This window comes from Stegodyphus dumicola, chromosome 9, assembly GCF_044657685.1.
Source record: "Stegodyphus dumicola isolate Sdum_Otavi_A_Nest chromosome 9, ASM4465768v1".
Lineage (NCBI taxonomy): Eukaryota > Metazoa > Arthropoda > Arachnida > Araneae > Eresidae > Stegodyphus > Stegodyphus dumicola.
In genome coordinates, this window is record NC_140776.1 from 92608975 (window position 1) to 92635207 (window position 26233).

The following is a 26233-nucleotide window of genomic DNA, read 5'->3' on the forward strand; positions in this document are numbered from 1 at the left end:
CTTGCAGGTCCAGCCCGTAAGTTATTGTATATTTTGACTAATAGCAGACCGCTATTTATTTTTATCTTAATTATTGCTGTACATCGTAATTGCATTACATCTTTTAACACCTTAATGTGTCATTTTGTGCGGACGCGACGGGAATTTGGAACAGAGAATTGAGACTAAATTTTTTTTAAGACAATTCATCTAATTAATTAAAAATTTTGTAACGCAAAAGTTTCAATTGTCTGTTTCGGCGAAACGCGTAATGGAGTTAGCTTGGTTCGACGTTTAACTAGAAATTTCCCTTAAAAAGCCGGGTTGGACTTCGAATTGAGCTAATTTACCATTTTCCGCTTTATATTTTTATATGTTTTTGTTTGTTTTATTTGTTTTAACTTGTTCCATCGATTGGTTTTTTTATATGTTTTAACTTAGTCACATCGATAGGTATTTTACTGTATTTTTTGCCATTACTAGTTTCCGACGATTAGTGTTTTACTGTGTTTAATATATTTTACATTCTTTTTCGCGTGTAGCCTAACTTTTCACCCTTCAATGACATTGTTTTTTTAAAAAATGTGTTGAACTTTTTCTTGGAGCCACAGCTCCTGGTAACTTTTTGGCGAGCTATCTACAATTTCTCATTTCTTTAATTTTGCAGCATATTGCGCAAAAAGTTTTTTTAGACCAAATTGGTCTTTCAGTATTGTACTTACTACCTAGCTTGTTAATTATATATATATATATGCATGGTTTCCAATCGATCCATTATATATATTCTTTATCGCCTGAAACCCAAGTAAATATTTTCCTCATTTTTAATCCGGGTATTTCCTCTTTAGTCTAAAAAAATTAATATTTCTTGACTACGTTATTTCTAGATTAATCTATGCCACAGCTTGCGTAACGCTCATGACGTAGTTAATTCGGAACCTAAACTCGGAGAACTGAAATATTTCTAACCTAAACCAAAACCTTTTTCTTAACAGACTGCCATATCGGATAAATGCGCACTTCGCTTGTACCTCTGTTGCTACTTAGACGTTATTTCGCTCAGTGTTTTTAAAGTTATGTATTATTTTGCAATTTTTTTAAATTTATTAACTAATTTTCATCCTTGTGCGTAATTTAATTTTCGTCCTGGTTAGCTCGTACACAGGCTGTTTTATTTATTTACTTCTTTCGTTGCACGAAATCTCTGATGACGATGCAGGGAAAGATGTAAGCACCATTTTTCATTTTTGTTTTTTGGTATGTTTTGCCCCCGCCCCAGTTTCTTGAGGTTTTATCATTGTATTTTTGTATTTTGGTTTATTTATAACTAAATGGATTTTAACCGTATTTCTTTTAATATTTTTTTGCATTATTACCACCACTTTTTTCTACTCAGGGCACAACTGGGTTAAGTTTTAACAATTTCTTACTTTTATTTATTTCTTTATATGTATTATGTAGTTCCTTCTTTAAAATCATATATAAATTGACAAATAGTAATACGCTATTTATTTTATTCTGTATATTTGCTTAACCAATCTAGTTTGTATAGTTTTTTCTAACACCATTAATGTGTTTCTCATTTACTTTTAACCAGCGGACGCGTCGGAAAATGAAACAGAAAAATTGAGACTTCAGTTTTATTAGGTAATTTTATCGGTTTAGGCTGCCTTCTTTATTCCTTACAAGTGAAAATTTCTGCTAGCTTTTAATATATTTGATTTCGGTTTGGATGTATATTGTAAGAAAAAGAATCAAGGTACAAAATGAGAGATTCATTTTTTAATTAAATTCAAGAAAATACTACTTATTCATGACATTTTGAGGAACTATGAAATTTCAGGGCTAAAATCGTAACGCTCGGAGGGTTAATAGTCAAAACGTTTTTTCGTGTTCAGTCTCAATTCTTCATGTTTTGACGAAACGCTTTATGGAATTAGCTGGATTCAAAGCTCATTGGGCATTTCGCTTGAAAAGTCCATAATGAGATTCGAATTGGGCTAATTTACCATTTACCGCTTCTGAGTAATTTTGCTAATGTTTTAAATATTTTTTTTGTTTATTTTAAAATGCTTTAGGATTGTTTAAACTTTCATCAACACTTTTTAACATTCAAATTTGATTTGAATTTTGCATTCATTTTTTATTTGTCAGTTTTCTTGTTAAGAATTTCATACTTCTTGCATTTAAACTTTTTGTAATTGCAATTTAATATATATATATATATATATATATATATATAACACCATAATGTCAGGAAAATAATTTAAAGCAAATTGAATCTGATATTTATTTAAAATTTGTCTATGAGCTCCTTGAAAAGTAGCTGGGGAGTTTTTTCAACTAAAAGGTAATCTAGTAAATTCATACAGACTCAAAAGTTGTAGTAAATGCCAATTTCTCGGTACCTTTTTCATTTAATTTTATATGCCAATAACCTGATGCTAAGTCTAACACCGAAAACTGCTTTGCATTCGTTAACCGATCTAATACAGCATCAATTCTAGGTATGGACTCGAAATCTATTGGGGTTTCCCCGCACAGGTTCCAATCCTGGCGATTTTCTCTTAACAGACTGCGCCATGTCAAGCCAATGTACTTAGAAGTTTATCATATTTAATTGCGATTGAATAAGTGCCTGCCAAAGTAATTGTATATGTGTGAAAGTAAAGATTGGAAATTTGTCGAAATTCAGTTTTGTTGCCGTTGGTACATAACCAAGTTCAGCTAATTACTATCTTTATTTCCTGGCACATTAGAATAATCTTTCGTAGATAATATACTTTTGATTAGATTAGCTCTACTTATACCTCTGTCTTGGTATAAATAATCTTGGCACAAAAAACTGCTTCATTCCTATACTAGCTTCGCCACTCCTTATGCATCCCCATCGCTTCACTTCTTAACCGATTACGTCATGTTCTTTTAAAAAGCCAATGTACGTAGAAATTTATCATATTTAATTATAGTTGAAAGTAAAAAAAAATCTGTCAAAGTAATTGCATATGTGTGCTTTTAAAATAATTTGCGACCTCGAAATTAACATTCTAGATTTGGTGATCTCCCTTTAAATTCATCTGTTCTCCCAAATTCGAGAATCTTCTACCAATTTTACATAACTATTTAATTGTTTTAGTCACAAAAAGATCTCCTGATACTGACATTAAACTTGTATTATGATAATTTTTAATAAGTTTAATTTTTGCATTATTAGAATTTAAAACATTTTTAGAAATTTTATTTACCTGGGCCCATGTGTCGATAATCACAGGGAATTTTTTTATTGATTTTTACCTTAATCATGAAGTGTATCAAGTCTAACGCATGATAAGTAAAGGTATTCAATTAAATAAACTTTTTCAGAAGAGTTTTGCATATCAAAATAATCTTAAGTGCTAAAATATTTGATAATTTTGAAGAAAATAATGAAACTGCTGATGATCAATTTTAAAAATTATTAAGTAACTATAATTATATATTTGCTAAAAACAAACATAATGTGAGTTTTATTAATATGGAACCTCCAAGAGTGATTTTAACTTCAGAATCACCTACTGCTTTGTGACCATATCGAACATCTACTCAAGATAGCAGTGAAATTAAAAAGCAAATAGATGAACTGATAAATCAATAAGAAGTATTTATTTAATTATTAATAAAATTGAGTATTGTATTTCTATATGAAAGTTGACAACTCAATCTGTATTATAATGGAAATATTTTCATAAACAAAAATGTGAAAGATTTTTTAGTGAACATTTACTTTATGAAAAACATTTGAACATTTACTTTATGAAAAACATTTGAACATTTACTTTATGAAAAACATTTGAACATTTACTTAGAGAGACTTTTAGTGAACTTCTACCTTATGAAAGTATTTGAACATTTACCTGGTACTTTTAAAATTATATTTGCCGTGATTTTTGTCTTAAATTATTAGTTAGTTTATTTAGAAACTATAATGTTATTGTAATAGAGTAAATTATATGTTACGTAATTCATAATCTGTATATGAGAAAGGTCATAAATTAAAGGACATGTCCTTGATGTTTCTTCATATAATAAACTTTCTCTTGCTTCACTAATTCAATAATGCTTTTCTGCCATTCTAATCTCCCGACCTTTCTTTGAAAGGGGCAATATTTAAGATATAAGAAAATACGATAACTGCTTTAAAAATAAAAGTAGAGGTAATCTGTGCTTGGTTAATTTGAGGTTAATTTGAGGCTAATCTGTTATTGGTTAGTTTGAGGTTGTTACATAACACACAAGATTCTCGAATTTAGGTGGAGATCACCAAATCTAGAATTTTAATTTTGAGGTCGCCAATTATTTTTAAAGCAGCTATTGTATTTTGTTATACCTTACCCTCAACTTCGCGTCAGCTGGGTTTTGTTTACTTTATATCGTCTGCTCGTATATCTAAACGAATCACTAGAACCAGAAAGTACTTCACGAACATAAGGTCAATAATGTATATGTTCAAATAAGCTAACTGTAGTGGACATGAAGTGCCATATGGTGATTTAAAAAAATTTTGAAAGAACGTGTATATGTTAAATTGGATTTATGACACACCACCTCTGGAAGATCAATGCAAAAGGTTATCCATCTCTGCAATGTGATGAGAACTGTGTTTACTGTTTCGTCTTTTTCTCTGGTTACGCGCTGAAAATTTTAAGTGATTAATTCTGCTACATTTCAATAGATTGATGTTTTCTTTTTTGAAGGAGCTTTCTTCGCTAAATTGTTACGTCCATCTCAACACAGAGGCGAAGCTAATAAAAGAATGACGTAGTGTGTTGTGCCAAGAGTATTTATACAAAGTCTGAGGTATAAGTAGAGCTAATCTGTTATTGGTTAGTTTGAGGTTGTTACATAACATAGAAGATTCTCGAATTTTGGAGAACAGATGAATTTAGAGGCAGATCACCAAATCCAGAATATTTATTTTGAGGTCGCCAATTATTTTTAAAGAAGCTATAGTATTTTGTTATATCTTACATATTCCCCTTTCCCTTTAAAAGAAAGGTCGGGAGATCAGAGTGGCAGAAGATCATTAGTGAAGCAAGGGAAAGTTCATGAAGAAAGACATGAGGAAGCATCAAGGACATAGCCTGCTGGTTTTCCTATGCCCCTTCATGATTCATTACCTTTCTCATATACAGATTATGAATTACGTAACATCTAATTTACACTATTACAATAACATTATAATTTCTAAATAAACTAATTAATAAATTAAGACAAAAAGAAAATACGATAATGTCAGGAAAATAATTTAAATCAAATTGAATATGATGCTTATTTAAAATTTGTCTAAGAGCTCTTTGGAAAACAGCTGGGGAATTTTTCCAACCAAACGATAGTCTAGTAAATTCATACAGACCAAAATTTGTAGAAAATGCCAATTTTTTAGTATCCTTTTCATTTAATTTTTATGCCAATAACCTGATGCTAAGCACAATGTGGAAAAACCTTTTGCATTCATTAACTGATCTAATACAGCATCAGTTCTAGGTATGGATTCGGAATGAGTTTTGGTAATTTGGTTAAGTTTTCGGTAGTGAATATACAATCTATTTTTTGCCTGTTCATCTCTCTTATAAGCTAAATTCACAAGTGCAGCATAAGGAATATAGGAAGGTTTTATGATGCCAAAAGCATTTAACAGTTCACCTATTTGCTTTTTAATTTCACTATTACCTCTAGGGGATGCTGTGTATGGTCGAGAACCTATAGGTAATTATAAAGTTAAAATTAGTCGTGGAGGTTCCATATTAATACGACCTATATAATATTTGTTTTCAGCAAACATATGATTTAGTTACTTGATAATTTTTGCAACTGATCATTATCAAATTCCCTATTTTCAGCATAATTATAAAAGGTTTTAGTACTTACAGTATTTTGACATACAAAATTATTTTGGAAAAGTGCATTTAATTAAATACCTTTACTTATCATGCCTTTAAATTGATACACTTGATAATTATTAAAATTTAATTGTTAAATAAGGAAACAAAAGATGATGATAATAATAAGCAAGTTAAATTAGAATTCACAACACAAAATACTGAAGTATTACTTATTTTACCACTTTTGCATAACAATTTCATTATTTTAGTCACAAGAAGAATTTTTAGTCTGAAGAAAAACACGAATTTTGGATTTACAAACTCAGTGATATCAAATCGGGCATTGACAACACTGTACAGAAAAACAAATTATCTCCAGCGATCGAGACTGTCTATCGAAAATTCTAAAGATATGCTGTATTTAAATATTTTGCGATATTGCTGTTTAATTCAATTTTACATGATATTTAATAAAGAAACTGCGAAGTTAATTTAAAGTACGAAGAACATAATATTTAGTAAATAGAGGTAGAACACAAAACGTTAGAAAAACGGTCTTTTGGGTGTAATGTAAAATCTGAAAGCTTTCATATTTATTTTTTTGGTGTTTATATTTTCTGTTCTTAATAATTATTTTAAGTATCATTGTTTAATTTTCATTAGAAGGATCCTTTGTAAATGGGACCTAAAATAAAATACCTATCAAAATTTCATATCAAAGCAAAACTTTTACCTTAAAGAATAAAAAAGAAATCTTTCTTTGCTTATCTCATTCTTGATTTCTAAATCTCCTACTTAAAATTTTCTTTCAACAAAGTAATATTAAAAATATTGGAAGGACATAATATGAGTTTACTTTAACTTTTTCATATCTGTAGAACATTTTTATTTTTAATAAGCAATCGAATTCCGTTTTCTGATAACTATCCAAATTTTAGCCTACTGATATTTTTCCTTTCCTATCGAGATGCCATTTTCTCAATTTCTTCAGCATTTTCAATCTTCATTACCGAGAACATCTTTTAAGCTAATGAAAATGGAAGCTTTTCTCTGAAGATGCGTCTACGTTTTTTGCATCACAGTTAAATTTAGTTTTCTCTTTCGTTTCTTTTAATGCTGAATTCATGCCTAAATTTTAAAACAAAGGAGAATGGTAGATTTAAAATACTAAAAATGGGTTACTTCGGATTAATTTTGAGACGATAATTTATAATTTTAAATGACACTGGAACTTATAAATTTTATGGGACGCAAACCAAATTTAAATTTAGGAAAACGAATAACTTTCATGTAGTCTTTTCTAAAATAAAATTGTTTTTGAAAGGTAAATTTTTGTTTGACGGCGTGAGAAGAGCAAACGCATTTTTAATCTAAGCTTAAATAATATAAGTAATGCAACTGATGAGCTTATAACATAGTAAATGCGGTTCAGCTAAGCTTAATTGTATTTTAGCAAGGCTAGCAAAGGAAAGTTGAATTTTTACTATAAATTGTTAGTTATAATTTTATTTATAGGTATTACATAAATATATAAATTATTATGTTTGATAGGTACTGAATCACATAGAAATCCATACAACACTAATAAATTGTTTGTTCCTTATAGTTAGCGCTTAAGTCATAACTAAATTTTCACATTTAAATCCACACTAAAATCCTGATTTACCTAATTTATTTTAGCCGTAACCTAAATTAACTGAAATACTCATAAAATTATACTTATAACATTGAGTACCAAGGAACAACGAATTTCTTCGTTGTTCCATTCTTCAGTTTCTTTAATAGATTATAGCAAAGCATGCAAAGACATCTAGCTAAAACCAAGCATACGTACTGTAGGAAAACAGAGTCTGTATTCAAGGTAAACTGGTTCGCATATTGGGACATCAGAGAAATTAGGAAAATGATCAAACCACTTCAAGAAAGTGGTGTGTCTACACATAATATCAATATCTTTCACTAATTATATTTTAAAGAAGAGCGATGAACTATATTTTAATAAAATACATAATTCAGAAACTTAAGAAATGACCGAAGGAATGAAACATATAATACAAATTGAGATTTGCTTCTGTCTGATCATATACGAGAAAAGGCATATAAAACTTGAGATTTATATGATATATATAATTTCCTCCTCAATCTTGTCTACTTCATATGAATTTTAAAATTTTGAAGAATACTTACTTTTTTAAATAACTGATTTTTTAAATAAATGGTAAAGGTCACATATCAAATTGCAAGCTTATCAATGACGATGTTTATATGGAACGACTCTGCCCAGTAAAAATTTGATTTTAGCTTGGCTGCATTTAACCCATGAGAACGTTTCTTATTACTCATAGAAAGTGAGGTTTACCAAAACAGACAGCTTTCTTGAGTTTTTCCGTAAGACGTTTTAACCAATTAGCAAAACTGAAAATCACACCTGTATTGCATTTGAAGGCTACTTTTTGTTTTTCTGAAGTAATTCCTTTCAAAAAGCACCAATGAGAGAGTTTATAGAAATTCAGGTAAACATAACGACTGGATAAAAGTTTGTTCAAACGTATTCTCTGTGCACGATTTCAAAAAAATATGTGTTAAATGATTATATAGCATTAGATGTATGGCATAGACTAAACAGAGCCTAAAGTTATTTTTTTATTAATCTCGTAAGATGTTTCTGTTAAACCTGAACTCCAGAAATATTTTGAAAAACATATAACTGACTCAGAAGATTTGAAAAAGGATAAATTAAGATTAGAATTTTGTTCAATTAATAATGAGACAGTTACATTTGTCATGTATGAGCAATAAATATGCAACTTTTTCAAATTGTATAGTACCAGCAATTCACTTCCTTCGCAAGAAAAATATTTCCAGTTTACACGCTATATTAATTTATAAATAACTTCTCATTTAACGAAAGCAGTTAAGAATAAAATAGTACGCATTTATAACTGTGAAGTCAAAATCAATATTTCAGTTTAAAAGCACCGTCAACACATTAAATATCAAAAGCAATTATTTAAAGAAATTCAAAGCAGCATTGGTATATTTATACTCGTATTAACAAATATTTCCGAAACAAAGTTCCAAAAACAAGAAAAATACTCATGGAAATGATTCAAATATTTCTAGCTCTCTTATCTCGAAAACTGAGCTTATCGAAGTCAACTGTTTATCGGATTATAGAAAGCTTGTTGAAGCTGTCATTTTTGTATAATGCAACGTGAAATAGCTAGAGACTAGCTATGCCAGAAAAGTAAGAATACAGGAGCAAGTTCATTTAACATTGACTGAATGTGTACACTTAAGAATCTGATACTAAAAAGACAGCTTCAAGTTACTTTAAAAGCAAAAAATTTGACTAAAACACACGAAAAGATGTTCTCAACTGTCTTAAAAACGAACAATTTGAATTTTGTCTAAATCGATGCTTCCAGTGCATCTGTGACTAAAGGTATCCAAATTTTTTGAATCATTATCATAAGAAAATTCTCCAACCCTATAAAGAAATCTAAAAAATTCATTAATTTCATAGGAGTTTATCTTAAGCAGTTAAAGACAATTTCTGAAAATACAATACATGAATTATACCGATAGACATTTTGGTTAATAATGGTTACATTAGAATTCCTCGCAATTACTTTCCCTTATTTCCTGGCCAACTTCAACTTTCTGAGTATATTGTTACGAAACTTGTAAACAGATAGATAATTTTAATGCAATTATATGTAAAACTGTTTTTTTATCAGTCCAAAGAGGCTTCGTCCCTGGAGGACTATTGTTTCCTTTTTGCGATTTAGCGTTGGTTCACTATAAATGTCCGTTTCACTTTTCAAACTGTTGCCACCAAATGTTGGAGTCCCGCATTATATTTGAAGAAATTAAATAATGAAAAATCTGCATAAATGTTTGTAAATTTCTCGCATTATGACAAAACTACGGTACATAGAGCCATCGAATTTTGAATGACGTAATCTACTGCTAATATGGGCATGTGGAAGCCCAAATTTGAAATTTGGAATTTGTTTTATTATCGATTTCATATTTTGTAAAACTTTAACGTATTTTTGATTAACAAACTCAACGATTTTAAAGCGAGCAATGGCAAAACTGTACCGGAAAAGAACATTTTTTATCTCCAGAGCGCGACACTCTGTATCGGAAATTCTGAAGATATTCTCAATTTAAAATTGTTTTGCGATATTGCTCTTGAACTGAATTTTATGGTTTAAGTGCGAAGAACAAGATATTTAATAAATAAAGGTAACAGACAAAATGTTAAAAAACGTCCCTTTGGACGTCATTTAAAATCTGAAACCTTTCTTTTTTGTATAATGCAACATGAAATATCTAGAGACTAGCTATGCCAGAAAAGTAAGAATACAGGGGCAAGTTCATTTAACATTGACTAAATGTGTATTTCGGTAATTTGGTGAAATAAAGCCAAGCTGGCGACGATTTTTAAAAACTAATTTCTGATTCTAAATTTGGCGAAAAATCTATAAAAGTCGCCAAACTTGGCGACCATTTCCCGATATTTTAGTTCTGTCTCTGTACCACAATAATAACTATTGTAATTGATTACTGTATTAGCTGTAACTGTAATTCGACCATCATATCGCCTTCTAGTAATTGCAAGAAGCCGAAAGTACCAGAAATATCTCGGTGGCCGGATGAATAATATATAAGGCCGGAGAGAGCTTCTACTTTCGTTTGTTGTTGCTAGCTGTTAACTTAGCGTGAGTTCAGAGAATGGAGATACTCGTATCTCTGGTAGCTTTCTCTTACCAACGCTTTGCATTGCGTTGTGTTTAACGTTCATAGTAGGTTTGAAGTGTAACTAATGATTGTACTCTGTGATATTTTAAAGAGTTGTACGACTATTTCTGTAGAAAGTTCTAGCTTTCTGAAATGTTTCCTTTGATATAATAAATTTTATCTATGAACCCATACGCACGCAACAATATTTTTTCCCAGCATTTATTATATTTTGTTGTTTTGGCCATCGCTGTTAATTTCTTCCGTATACCACCAGGAGTGCTTTAAATGGGCTCGGGGGGCACGCAGGGGGAAAAAAAGATGTAATGGTGGATATTGACAGATAGCCTAAAAAAAAACTATAAAGTTGTCGTAACAACTGTTATTTCCAATCCAAATTATATTTTATTATGAAAAATCAAAATAATTAAACTGAATTCGAAATAATTTTAATTTAGAAAGATATGAATGTTTAAAATTTAGTTTAGGTATGTACTTTATCTGCAGGATCAGCACCTATCCAGGGGTAAAGGACCAACCTGACAGTTACAGATATATTTCAATAATACTAACACTAAGCAAACAGGAAATTCGACATTCAATTTCTGTCATAAAATTTTATTTCTTCGAAGAATTTGGAATAATCCCAGAGCTAGTCGTCAGATTACTTGTAATTGTTCCAGTTCTTTTTGTCTGTGTTGTTAACCGTAATATAAATATAGTATCTGTACAATAATTAAAACTTGATGTATTATAAAATTTTGGAGAGGATGTAGTATTTACGTTGTACAATATTTTATGTTATCAATATGCAAACTCAGAATATTTACAAATTTTAATAACATACATTCTACTCTAAAATATTACCATCAAATTATAATTTGTAAAACTACTCGCACCGCTATCTTACATTAGCTGTCCAAGTGATATACAATACATATCCTTGTGCGGTAATAAGAGTATTTACTAAACTATTATACCTAAGGAACTCGTAAAGGGGATTCACTAGGTATGGTGTCCTTTCTTAATGATTAAGGGCTTATTTTCAAAGATTTTTGTATAATCTTTTATATATAAATGTAAAATTGGCGGAATATTTAATATACTGTGAAGTTTGCATTTTTCATAGCGTAATCGAAAACATATTTTTAAAAAGTAATCGACCAAAACGGAGTACGATATACGCATTTTTCGAGAATTAAAAATCTATGCAAACATCTTAGAAAATAAGTCTACAATCATTGCAAGAGAGGATCATGTTTCATAAAATATTGCTTTGACAATACTCTTGAATAACTCTTAAATTACACAACTAAAATAAAAATTTTATCATCGAGTCCGAGTTCTTGCGAGAAGCAACCCAAGGAGAAGTTACTGCATATTAATAAAATGGAACTGCCAGTTACAATTGCGCAGTGGTAAAAATAAGAAAATATTGGGAAGAATATTTGTCATTAGTTTCATTCAGAATTATTGAGAACGTCCCTAGAACTGAATGCGTTGTTTGCGAAGATGCATTGTTTAACTTTAGTATGAAGCTTTCACTGCTCACTCTTCATTTGCGAACTGAACACTCAGATTTGAAAATAAAAAATCTGACTCATTAAATGCTTACTCGAAAATAAAAATAAGTGCAATATAGTTAAATAATTGTCTTCTGGTTATACTAATGAAGATGCTGTTGAAGCTTCCAATCGCATTAATTACCATATCGCCAGAAAAGGCAAAATCTTATGTTTGGTGAAAATTTGATTTTGTCTTACACTAAAGAAGCATTTTTAATGCTCTGTGATGAATAGGTTCACAGTATTCATGATATCCCTTTCTCCAATGACGCAGTCTTTCGTAGAACCAAAGAAATTTCTGATGATATGGAAAAGACGATAATAAAAGAAAAGATTAACATTAAATATTTTCCATTTAAACTGAGAGTATTAATGTAGCTCAATTTGCTGTTTTGATATACAGTAAGATACTTGAAGGAGATGAATCTGAAGAAGGATTTTTCGTTTGTCATCTTTGTTTAACGCACTTATAGGTGCAGATATTTCTCATGTCATTGATTCCTACTTTACTAAAGGTGAATAAAGTGGTGAAAGTGATATAGTTTATGTTTTGACAGTGACAAGCCTATGGCATGTTGTTACATTGGTCACCTGAGATATATCAAAGCAGCAAACTCTTTGGTAAAGTGGACACATTGGTGCATCCATTTAAGGCAGAACTTTAAAAGGAATCCTTCATCTCATTCTGGACTGACTTGAAGAAGGAATACCCTACAGTACTCAGCAATGCAGTAACTATCCTGCTACTGCTCACAATCACTGTATTAATGCAGATGGTTTATTCAAACTACACGTACTTAAAACATAAGTACAGGAACAGATTTTCCAGCATAAGTCAGAACTTGAGACGATATTTGTCATCTCTCGATCTGGATTTTAAATTATTGAGCACCGTCAAACAGCCTCAAGTTTCTCATTAAATGTGCTTATATTTCTTAAAACTTAATTAAATGTGTATAGTTACCAAACGCAAATCATTTTTGCATAACTGTAAAAATAAAAAATGTTTCTGTATTTTAGTGTTATTGTTGTACCTGTAAATTTAGATGTTAATAATTATACGTAATGGATGTGGAGCTGGGGTACGTGTGGCAGTGATGATAGGTAAGGATTACTCTAGTAAAAGAAGGTTGAAAAGTTAAAAGAAACTTTGGTCTAATAAATTTCAGAGGCGTATCCTGAATTTCCATAAAGGGCATACAGCTGAAAACAAATTATTTCGAAATTTATATTAATAAATGAGCATTAGAATTACAGGTATTTGAAAGCTGAATACTATATTGACCTATTAATATGGTGTAAAATATTGCATGGTATGAAAAATATTAAATGCATGTAATAAAATTTTTAAATTTCTCATATTTAAGGTCTAAAGTGGAAATTCGTAAGGTAAGGTTTGCAGATCGTTTGCAACATAATTAAATTTTCTTTCTTTTATGCAGATCGTACTATTTCCAAGTATAATCTGAAAATGAATTACATTAATTATTGATAAAATATTTATTATTGATAAATTTTTGTTAATCATTGATAAAATTCTTTGATAAATAAAAAGAGATTATAGACGGAAGTACTTGAATGTGGCCCCATTGGAAGTCCTTTGACTTGCTTATAAAGTTGATTTTGAAATTTAAAGTAGTTATGAAAAATGGTGCATTTTAGGTAGGTTTTCCATTTACTAAAGTTCATAATCGTGAGCATAGCAGGGAAGAGTTTAGGCAGATCTAGTAGACTAGCATAGATTTCTTCTAAAGGAAGTGAGGTATATAAGTTTTCAAATTCATGTTTTGTATGTCGATTAGCTGAATCGGATTAATGACAGGAGTGTTATTTTGGACTATCCAGCAATATTTACGATTAGTGTTACAATCGCTGCAAATAATTTTACAAATTTTGTTAAGCTGAAGTGCAAAATAATAGTCTACATTTTTTTAGTTATTAGTTCCATTTGCTATGAATCTGAATTTAATGCTGTTTTATGGAATTTGGGAAGAGCATATAGGTTGATAAATCTGTTTGTTGTATTTTGGATTTAAAGAGATATTTATTTTTTTATGAAAAGTTTTAATTCTGTTAATTATAGATGTTTCTGTATTGTTTGATAATTGATAAGTAGTTGCGTTGAAAATTTCTTTATTAATAATTGTTGCATATAATTGTTTTCATATAATGCTAAAGTTATTATTTGCTTTACCTATTTTGGTAATAGTAAATAATTTTTAAAAATCTTTAATATCAGGCAGTAGTTGTGATCAATTTAATGTATTTTGAAACTTGATGGGATTAAGTGCAGTAGAAATGTGCTTAAGTATTTCATCTTTCCATTTTAAAATGGTATCTATAGGTAAATTTAGTTGATAGCTTGCTTTAACTATAAATTTGGTGCCACCGATTGCAACCAAAAAGGGAGGTGCACAACTAAAGGTGCACAATAAAAAAGGAACAAAGGAAGGAAAAGATTCTTTTGTTGTTAACAAAATAAATTTCGTTAAATAAATCAAAAATTGTTATCACATATTTTTCAAAGCGTACATATAAAAATACAGGAAAAAAATTCAAATTTATACTTATTTTCTGCCTGAAATCTTAACGTTGGTACCTGAAAGAACCCACTTGGTCACAATTTGTAATTCAAATTCATTGATACCAAAACATTAAGATTTTCAGATTGACATTTATTCAAATAATTGTATATATTGGAGTTCCTACTAAATAACGTACCTTTAGCTCAGACTAAAAAGAGATGTACGGAAACTTCACAGGAAGAAAAAATCTTGAGAAAAGAGAACGGCATCCATCTTCTTTTATTTATTATATTTTTCTACAACGTGTACAGAAAAAATAATATTTTTGCATGTAAATAATTATAAACTTCTTTTTTTTCTTATTATACCTTTCAAATAAAACCCCTCACGGCATTTTGATTTCCATGTAGTTTTTAATTTTGAAGAAAATTACTAGAAAGTTTCATCCCATCACTAGCAGTCTGATTCTTTTCGTAGATTTAATAATTTTCAATTACGGAAAAAAAGTTATCAAATGTAAATGTATTCTGAAATAAAGTGGTTATTTTTATTGCAAAATTCCGTAACTAAAGCATTTACCTTTCGATTAGTACTAATAAAAGTAACCTGGATCTTCCAATTTTGTATAAGATTTATATCACGATGAAAATTAATTATATTTGTTTCTATTATTGTCCAGAGAATTTCATTCAAATTCTTGTAGTAATAATGCTAATTAATTTAGAGCTAATGTATTCGCGGGCCCCACAAAATCGCTGTGGAGGCCACATTCGACCCGACGGTTTAAGACCGCTGCATTCTCACTCGAAATTTTTATAGAAGCCAAGAAATAATATGGTACGTTTAAATTCAATGCACAGTACAATGTTAAACTTCGAAGTAGAATACTCGCCTTTGCGTAATAAACGCAATAATTGCACCAAATTCAATGTAAACAACAAACACTAATTTCAATCTGAATCACACAATCTGAATGCGACAGGACAGCAATGATTTATTAGCACGGGAACAAATAATAAAGCACAGGAAGGCTTATTTTGTAAGGACTTCGTAGAAAAAGGAATAAATTATGAAAATATTTATGCGGCCAGTTCATCTGAAAGTAGGTTTAGTTTAGTTTATTCTAATCATATCAAAACGCAGGAGGCTTGTCTGCCTAAGAGAAAGGATGCCTTCGTGGAGGACATCTTATGGGGAACTGGTTCGTATTAACGCGAGCACGGTACACATCAGGAAAACAGCGGAAACTCGCCAGCCCATTCCAGTAGGGCTTGAATTTGTACCGAAGTACCAAAGTTCAGCAATCCTAACACTCGGCTACTGAGGCTAATGATTTTTATTTGTTACCTTTATTCCCAAATGTATCTTTTTTTGGTAGTCGTGATTTAATCTAAGCTTAAGAATCACTGTTTCATTTACGAAGGGCAAATAATTACAGATAAGTGCATCTCAATACGAAAACAAACTTATCATAAGTAAAAGGAGGGCAAACATTTCTTATGAAAAAACGTTCTAGGAACTTGCGATTAAGGTTTCTATACCAAAACTTCGAAGAAAAGTATTTAACCCCTAGAACTCCAAAGAAATCAATCTGAGCTGACTGTAAAAACACTCCTTTAGAGCCACCTTTTGCGTACACAGGAAAAACAAGAAATAAAGAAGGTGAACTGTAATTTTTTCGTAAGACCAACAAGTCAGAACATATGGGAAAGGCGCCATATGGTGGCAGAAATGGATTTTCGCTTTTGCAATATAGGTTGGGCAGCGAAATTTTGATTTATTATTTTTTAGGACTTTATTATGTTCTTTTTATTTCTTTCGGCATAAATCAATATTAGTTTTGATAGTATGTTAGAATGATGAGAGAAAAAAGTAGTTTATATTAATTTTACTTTTTTCTTTCACGAAATCACTGCTTTTTTCCTTTCTTAAATCACTTCTTTCGTTTCTATGTGTGTTTCCTTCAACGACTACTTATCTGAAATTTTTCGCTTTATGTTTTTACTTTTTACCAAGTACTGTTACATAAAAAAATATGAGGCATAATTCTTAAATTATAACAGCTGAGATATTTTTAAGCCGTACTATTTCACATGTATTTGATGAAATAAGTGATAATTTTTTATCCTCTTTGTCTCATCATTAACTTACATTTGGATTACAGTGGTAAGTAGTTTCTATAGTTTTTAAATTTATTTTGGTAAAAGTGTGTGCTTATGTTACATAAAATCGATATGTTACATAGAATAATGTTGTATTGACTCTCAGGTAGTTTGCCCTTGCCATGAGGTGTTGAATCCCCCATGAAACAATTAGTGTTCAGTACTCTGTTTAGAACTGTATATATGAAAGTATTTATTAAAGTAGTTTTGGGTTATCTCTTAGGAAAATGCATCAGATGCCTTTGGAAACTTATTTTTAAGCTATAATATATAAATAAAATGTAGAATAAAACCATACAGATTAAATTCACAGCCATATAAAAACAAAAGTTTTAAATACTACGAAGACAGGCTCATGCGATCTGCAGCCTCCCAGTAGAGTACGAATAGAGAATTTTAAATTTCTATTAGAAAATGTAAAGAAAGAGGTAATCACCATCTATCAAGCCTGAACTGCAGAGGGGACACTCAGGACTAGCGAAAATTTCAATGAAGTTCAAATGTGCAGTCATGCTCAGTTATAGTCAGAAAGCAGCTAGTGCACTGTCTCGACTGCAGTCTGGTAAAACCGTTTTTATCCTTACTACAGACTTTGGTTTTAATAAAATTTTGAAGATTAGAAATTAAAGAATTTTTAACTTTATTCTCAATCTTACGAGGAGTTCCAGATTGTTGTTTTATTGGAAGTACTTTGCATTATTTTGATATTCTTTTTACCAGATCATCCTCCGCATCATTTCCAGGTAAAGAGATGGTATCCTGCGTAGAACGATTTTTTTCTTAGTAATCAGATATAATTTGAGTACAATCTGCATTCTGAAACTTTTACGCATGAAACGTTGATTGACTATGACCTGTAAGGCTGCGGAAGAAACTGCAAGGACAACAACACTTAAGAAATTCGTAAGCCTATGTTTTAGATTCAAAGGTGGTATCTGGATGGTTTTATTCTCACCATTAATGAACGTACTTTGAAAGTCAAGAGCTAAAATAATGGGAAAAAAAAGAACTGCAATTACAAGCACTGTGTTTACTCCGTTTACGAAGCTTGCAATTATCTGTGTAAATATCCAGTCATTCATTATTTGAATAACGTTTATCAATGGTTTCCAATTTGGATTTTTATATGCTTATTAACACCAATTTGTAAAGAATAAAATCTTTTAATGAATCCAAATATATACATAGGGTTAGAATAACAATGATCTCAGTGACAACCAGTGTAAACATACTTGTAAAACAAAAGGGAAGAGTTCTTTTTTTGATATTCTCTCAGAGTTGAGATTTGTAGCGCGTATTCGCTAGTGGGAGAAATCAGGACGTGTCATCAGCATCGCTGTTGAAGAAATGTAGAGGAGAAAGTTAAAACTCCACACCATTTTCCTTCCTGGAAAAAACTGCAAATGAATCTGTAAAATCTGTAAAACAGAAAAAACATCAGCATTGCACAAACTGTTTTTTAAAGTGAACATGACACCCGGAACGAGTTTGGTGATTTGCTTTCACAGGACACTTTTTTTTTCCTGGAGACTTCATCTACTGGACAAACTGGCTGCTGTGATAAAACCTTGTCCACATAAGGTAAAATATTAAGTGCAGATACATAGTCCAAGGCCAAATAAGCAGGTTTTACCCTGTTGATAGATACAGTGATCATATGTCCTTTTTTAAAGATGGTGAGAGTTTTATCATTACACTGAAGTATAGGGACTCGAACCTCGACCTCTCGAACATGCTTCAAGTGTGCTACCATTACATCATGAAGGTATGCATAAAGGAGGTAGAAAATAATCCCTGTATACTTAAAATCAAGTATTTGTTTGTGATGTGTTATAGCAGTCTGACCAAGGTGTTATATGGGGCCATTTAATTTTTATAGGAAGTCAATCTTCTATTTTTGCTTTCGGGAGATATAAAAAATTACCCTAGAAGATACAAATATTGACCGTAAATATATTCAGCTGGAAAGAAGTTCCTTTTTAAAATTGGTTCGAAGTCCTAAACGAACAGAACGTAATGCCATAGTCCAATGTACAGATGACAAATTATGGACTACTTAAGCGACCTGTGCAATCTTTCATTGATCTCGTTGGCTTGTGGGTGGTACGCAGTGGTATGAAAAAAGTGTTTAGCTAGCTCTCACTTCGAAATTGACTAAATCAGTGGTGAATTGGGCAGATTCACGAATCTAGATCCAGCCTGCGTAACGAGCAGTGGCAACGGTCTCTACCCGTATGTCTTTCAATGGATAAACTTTAGGCCAAAGAGTATACCTGCCAATGCCTATCAGACAGTAAGACATTCCTTAAGATAAAGGGAGAGGTGTAATAAAATCTAGATATGTGGAAAACGTTCATCTGGAACTATAAACGTAGTTAAAGGAGAAAGTACATGGCGAGATACTTTATCTTTATGACACTGTATGAAAGTCTTAGCCTCTGGATACCCCTAATTCCGGAATTTTCTTTTCTACTTCATGCTTATACTGCAAACTTTGAGATTTCTTTCTTTGGTTAGACATTCGGTGGAACTAAACGGAACATATTTAAAAAAGAATCGGGAACTGTTCTATCATTAACACAATTCAATTGTAAAATATTATTCATCCTGACTTTTAAAGTGTTTTGTGAAAAAGAGGAAAAAAAAAAAAAAAGAGCGATCGAGAGATCTGGAAAAATTAAACAATTAATACCAGCACTATATTATCTAATACGTTTTCAAATTAATATTTCGTTTCTCAAAAAAGTTTCTGAAAGCATTTAACACTGATATTTATCTTTTGCTTCTAATTGACATAAAAGGATAAATTTATTTTAACGTTACTTTTTATGTTTCGAAAAAACATTATAATAAAAGAAACTATTTGGTTTATATTAAAACAAATTTGTAAGATAATTAAAAAGCTGATGATTTTATTTAACAATAAAATAACTATACCTTAAATTTCCTTCCATTTGAAATATTCCCTATTTATTTACTTTCAGAATAAATTGTTCTCCATTTTCATTTTTGTGCGTAATATTCCTACTCTAAAACTTCTTACAAGTATTTTAGAAATTTCGATATGCGGAACTAGCTAGTCAATCTATCTTCCGAATATTTTACTTTGTATCCATTATAAACTGCTTCCAGATGAAAACGCTATAAACTAAAAATATAAACTAAAAAAATAATATGCAGCAGGCATTTCAGAAATATATTTTTATATCTGTAGAAGATGAAGCCTGAGATTATTTGTAATATTTTGCACTGCTTGATGGTACTCATTTTTCATTGCTTCGCATTGTTTTAATTTTGTTTATTATTTATTTTTCTCAACATAACTAAATTGGCTACATAAGTTATTTCTACTTTCTTTGGATAAAAATCTGTATCTCTGAGACAGATAGTGCAACCTAATATATGTAAGCATACAAAAAAATGTACACTCTTCACATATCAGTGGAAAAGATTTTAAAATCTTCTTAAGATGATTAACTTCATTAGACCGAACCAAAGGAATTAATTACAATATTTATCCTGCTAGTTCAGAGAGGGGTATTTTTCACTTAAACTACAAGCTGCTAAAGGAATTTAATTAGTTTTAAGGGGTCAAAATAAATATCTTATATTAAAAACATATTAGTTTAAGAATTTTTTCGCAAAACATAACAACTGGAAAGGACGTGGGCTTATTTATAGAATTAAACGTATTACGCTTATTCAAGTGAAGGTGTGAAAAAAATAAACTATGAAAATGCTCAAAGAATTTTAGGCATGTATATCATTTAAATCACAAATTAAATGTTTTCATTCAAGATGCCTGTAAGACCTCAGATAACTAGAAATATAAATATCTTAAATATTTAAAACTTAAAAAAATGTCGTTCGCAAATTAACATCTTTCTACTTGCATAATAAAAATATCATTACATGACTACAAAAATCATTTAGAAAATTAATATTTCATTGTGAAATATTAATGACACGAAAGATGCTGTTTATCTTCAATGAAAATAATACAACCTTTACAAAGTGATTCTCAACTGTCCTATTAGACTTCTAAATATACTTCCATTCATAATTTAAAAGTGAATAAAATAGAATTAATGATTTACTTTTTAATTAACTGAAGGTTTTTCCTTCTCTTCATTTTCTCTATATCTAAAGGATCAAACTAATTATTCATATATCTAAAAATATACCTCTCTTAAACGTCTGATTAAATTTTGTAGCTCTGATAGATTTTAATCGTTCATGAAATATTTTGAAGAATATTAAAACTGTATGGTAGGTTATAATTATAATTTCAGTTTTCGATTTATCACAATTACATACGAAACGGAAATGCCAGATGCAACGAAAATGCGGAGCATCTTCATTATGTGTTTAGCAAATCTATTTTCAAAAATCTTCTAGAAAATAATATATCCTCTCTAGTATACATTATAATCTTTATAAGCTCTTTAAGCTTAACATACTTCTCACAGTATAAGCTTTTTATAATTTTTTATATTATAGCTTTTAGTACGCTATTAATTTCTTTCATTTCAGGAATCAGCAGTAAAATAAGTATACTTTCTAGCAGAGAACATTTGCATAAATTTACTCCAACATTTTGAAAGCAAGCTATAACCGCGGGCATTATGCAAGGTATTACTCATACGTTACTGCAATATAAAAATTCGAAAGGTAAGCAACAAATTCTTCCAAGTCCTTAATATTTAGAAATTGCATAACGGTGAAGAAAGCGGAATTTTGAACATAGAGTAAATAGACTTACTCTAAACTGCGAAGTTTCAGAATAAATCTGACTTCCCTCTTTATATGAAATAGGAAATAAATAATAAAACAAATTCGAAACTCAAAATTCGGAGTTCTAGGTGTATATGTTCAGGTGGAGGACTACGTTATTCAAGATTTGATGCTCGAAGTACCGTCATTTTTCACAATGCCAGGATCATACATACATGCATGCAGATTCTTCATTATTTAATTTCTTTAAAAATAACACTGGGCGATAAAATTTGGTGGCAACAATTTGAAACGTGATACGCTGTTTATAGTGAACCAATCCAAAATCCAATTTTGAGACTAATCGCCCCTTTTGGGCTCTTAAAAAACAAGTTATATTAACCACGCAATAACTGAATTTAAAGAAAAGTTTAGTGCTTTCTGAAGAGGTCAGGAGAAAATTTAGTTGAATACATTTTTATCTCTGCACGATGTGTTTAACGTTTACGCCACGAAATCTTGCATTCGATGTAATGGAATACATAGGACCGTACAGACAAGCATTTAATCCGTAGTTGCTTTATAATTGAGTTTTACTGAATTCTGTATGAATGACATGTTAAGAAGCCTATCTACTCGTTCGCTGGTGAACTATAGTTGAATTTAGAAGCTACTACTTAAACTGGATGCTGAATAACCTTTGACATAAATCTGACAGTAATTCAAAGCTCGCCTCTGGGTCAAAAGATAACCGCTCTAGTTTTATCTACACAGAATCCCTGTCCTGTGAGCATCATGTCAGGATAAAAATAATATTCTGCATAGATTCTATTTAATGTGCATTATTTAATTTTAGAGTCAAAGAGCATTTCCACCACTGGCGTTATTTAAGGCTTATTGTATGGTATATCGACATAGTGATTTATTTCAGCCGAATGCCAAACTGAATAGTTTTGATAAATGGTGACACAGACCTAAATGTCTGTAAGTAAGTTACTTTAATATTTAAATGAAAAGCCAAGGAACGTTTTTGGGTTTAATAAAAATAGACTTTATCAGGTTTTTAATTACTGCAACTTATATCATAGCTTTTAATCTGCTAAGCAAACTGGCATACGCAAGACCAATACTTATCTCTATATTTAAAAACTGCAAACTGTATTATGTAAAGGATAAAATAAAGTTTAACGGAAGAGAAACGTACTTATTTAAAATTAAAACTTAGGCAAAAAAGCAACTTTAGATAGAAATCTACCCCAATTAAGCTCGGTTTCTGTGCCTAATTTTAAATCTGAAAAAGTGTTTACAAAGCAGAAAATGCTTCAGGATAATCAGACTATTTAACTAATGGAACACAATGAGATATTTATCAAGTTGTAACACTTATATGGTAAGATAAAAATTAAATTAAAACTTAATTATTTAAAAATTAAATTCTGGTTGAAACAAATTCATCCCGTTATTTCTTTCTTTATGACTAACAATGTGCCGAGTGCGTAACCTTTAAGTCATTCCAATACCTTCACTTTCCTTCTGCCTAATTTATGGCTGTCATGCAAAACAATCAAAAGCCTCATTTTAGATCATTTTCTCAAAGCTTATCATGTTACATTCTCAATTTTGTAATTCGAAATGAATGTTTTTAAAGGGTATAATGAAATAATCAAGCGTTATCACGGACAACTACAAAAGTGAAATACTCATACTCTAGTGTTTAATAATTGCCATTAATGAATATTACAGTAACTTAGGCAAAATCTAGTTTCAATGTTATATTTAACGTATAACATTTAGAAAACTCGGAATTTTCAAAAGAGAAATTAATGAAAAAAAAAACCATTCACCTTGTTTTTTTTCATTAATTTCCTAACTAAGTTCCAAGAAAATTGTACTTGTTTTTCACGTAGATAAAGAGAAACAGTTTTTAATTAAGCTGAACTTTGTTTGAACTATTTTGGAAATCCCCGTGCTCGTAGTTTTATTTTATAGTGTTGGCAAAACTTTCAAAACATATACAGCTAAAATGACTGTGATATAGAAAGTGCTCTCTTTCGACATTATTTTGTGTTTTCTGCTAATCGTGCGTCGGTTATATTGACTTTCCTGCTACGCGCATTAAACTTTCTATAACCTTCATAGCGATGCATAAAAAGAAGAGTACTATTCTTACGTCATTTTAAAGTTATTCATTGGGAAAAATAATTACTATTTTACTGATTGTTATTCTGCTGTATACTTTAATCTGTATACTGAATTTAAATAACAGTAAAATCGCTAACAAAAACCAAATGTAATTTATCATTATGCTGGTTATCAAAATAATTAAAACTAAAATGTTAACTACCATTTCCACTGCCAAAGTTTTAAAACTTGAAATATTCATGAAAAGTCTTCTTTATTTAAGGGCGCTAAAAACATTGCTAACATATAGAAAAGAACCTAAAATACGAAATCAAATTTCTAGTTAATAAATCTTACGCTTTAGCTTCAGAAGAAAAAAAAATAGTTCTAATTAAACTTTTAGATTGATAGCTTATTTTTGGTTTAGCAGTAAGGGGATTACATTGTGAATACAAATATTCAAATCTTTGTTATTCAAATGCAGCGAGTCCTTACTAGTCACAATCAGCTAGCAATCTCATGTAGACTTGTATATAAAGTATCGAAGAAATAAATATTGGGCAGATCACTTACTGCTATAGTGCATTTAATGTTTAAATACCGTTCGAAATACCGTCCGGATTACACATAGTTGGCTGATTGACATAGTTGTCCGGATGACACATAGTTGGCATAGTAATCTTATTCTTCACATGATTAGAGTCTTTGGGCATACCCTTATATACACGCGTAGTACCCGCTCCCATTCTTTTTGACGAAAAAGTACAGGAAGAAATGCGCTCATGTGCAAGCGTTTTTCACAATGGAAAAATACATTTCATATAAAGTAGCATTCAAACTGTGAGTTGTGAAACATGCTATTAATGAAGGACATCAGACACTTCAAAATGTACGAAAAGTGTGTGCATAATCGGCGGAAACAGCAAGATATACTGAATGCAACAAACAAAGCCAAGCCTGCTTTACCAGGCATGTAACATAAGCTTCCCGACGTAGAAGATAAGTCACTGCTTACATACATGAAATGCCTAATAAACGTTTTGGCGTTTCATAGGAAATGCGTCTGTTAAAACCTGGGACTGTCGCTCAGGTGGAAAGAACTGATTTTAAAGGAAGTGAAGGATGGTTGCGTAGAGTAATGATAAGAAATGCGTTCTCACTCACTCCGCAGGCGTACAGCAATGTGGCAGAAAATTATAAAAGACTATGAACTTCCAATATGTGCAACAGCTGCTGGTGCTTCAACACTTTGCTAAACGGAAACGAAAAGCCCACCACTACTCAGATGTCCGATATTGCAAACGCTGGTCTGATGCTGCTGAAAATTACACGTTAAAAGAAAATGGTACAAAATGTGTTCGAATCTGTATATGCGGACTGTGAATTTTTACTGGTATATCAAATGTTATCGACGGCACCGAAGATGACCTTATCTGGGAATCGAATGATTGATTAGAAGAAAGCAGTGAAGGAGAATGCGGTAATGACACGAGTTGAGTTCATTGATGTTGAGTGAGACAAAGTGAACATAGGAGCAAGCATTATGATTCTGGTGTTACCGGTATTTCTATTCATTTTTGGGGGGGTATTGTTTTCTGTTTTCTATTCTGGAGTTTATTACAGTACCGGTATATTATAAATGTAAGAATTAGCAATATAGTGTAGCATTTAAAATACTGCAGCGCCATTAGGTTATTTTAAAGCAGGAGATGTGAAAAATGGGCAATGCCCTCTCCGCGACTGGAACCTAAGCCTCTCTAATACGCGCCAAGTGTGCTATCGTTGCTCTACGAAGGCTCTACGAAGGCTGGAAGGAGGGAGAAAATGCCTTTTAATGGACGACTGGGGATTAGGGCACCCAGTTGTCAAATCCTGGTAATGAGGAATTATTGTCCACTACCTTTTAGTTCGGGCACTATTTATAGAGTTATGAGATTATTTTGAAACAGGAGATGTGAAAAATGTGCAGTGCTCTCTCCGGACCTCGAATCTGAACCTCTCGACAATACGCCGAGTGCGCTACCGTTATACACCGAAGGCATGTTGGAAGAAAGGAGAAAATACCTTATAAAACAATTACCCATAAATTTTGTTTTGCATGTCCATTTTCTATTCCATGTTTTGAACAGTCTCCGAAATGTCTGCATCCCTCATTTTTGCCCAAAATTTTGGTAAAAAATAAATGCGGATATTGCACTGGCGTACACGGTATTTTCTGATAATTACGAATATTTTCTCTACATATTATAAAAAAATTACAATGTTTTAAAAATGTTAATGTCCGTGAATTGCAGGAATAAAATATGTGGATTCACAACTTTGTATTCGAAGCTAAATTTCCCAGGTTTTAATTTATTTTTTATAAAAAACAGAAAACTAATGCGTTTATATTTGTCCTACATACTACATACATAAGTCAAAATGCTGAACAATGCTGTAAATTTGAAATTTACGTTAAATTAAAAATTTTACTGCTTAATAAACCGTTAAAACTTCAATCAGTAGATCAAGGTACAACCTACAAACTGAAACTAATTATAGTAACTGCTTGCTAGGAA

At 30.8% G+C, this 26233-nt stretch overlaps 1 long non-coding RNA gene across 3 annotated transcripts in view; it reads left to right on the forward strand.

Annotated features, from left to right (window-relative positions):
* Positions 1–1019: 1019 nt before the first annotated feature.
* Positions 1020–26233, forward strand: part of LOC118188549 (uncharacterized) — a 169397-nt gene continuing 144183 nt past the window's right edge. For 2 of the 3 annotated variants that reach the window (XR_004758126.2, XR_015043215.1), the window contains exon 1: positions 1020–1206. This is a non-coding gene — a long non-coding RNA (uncharacterized LOC118188549). Of the gene's footprint in view, positions 1207–21374; positions 21513–26233 lie in introns of all 3 variants that reach the window. The other variant, XR_015043216.1, reaches the window with a different exon arrangement.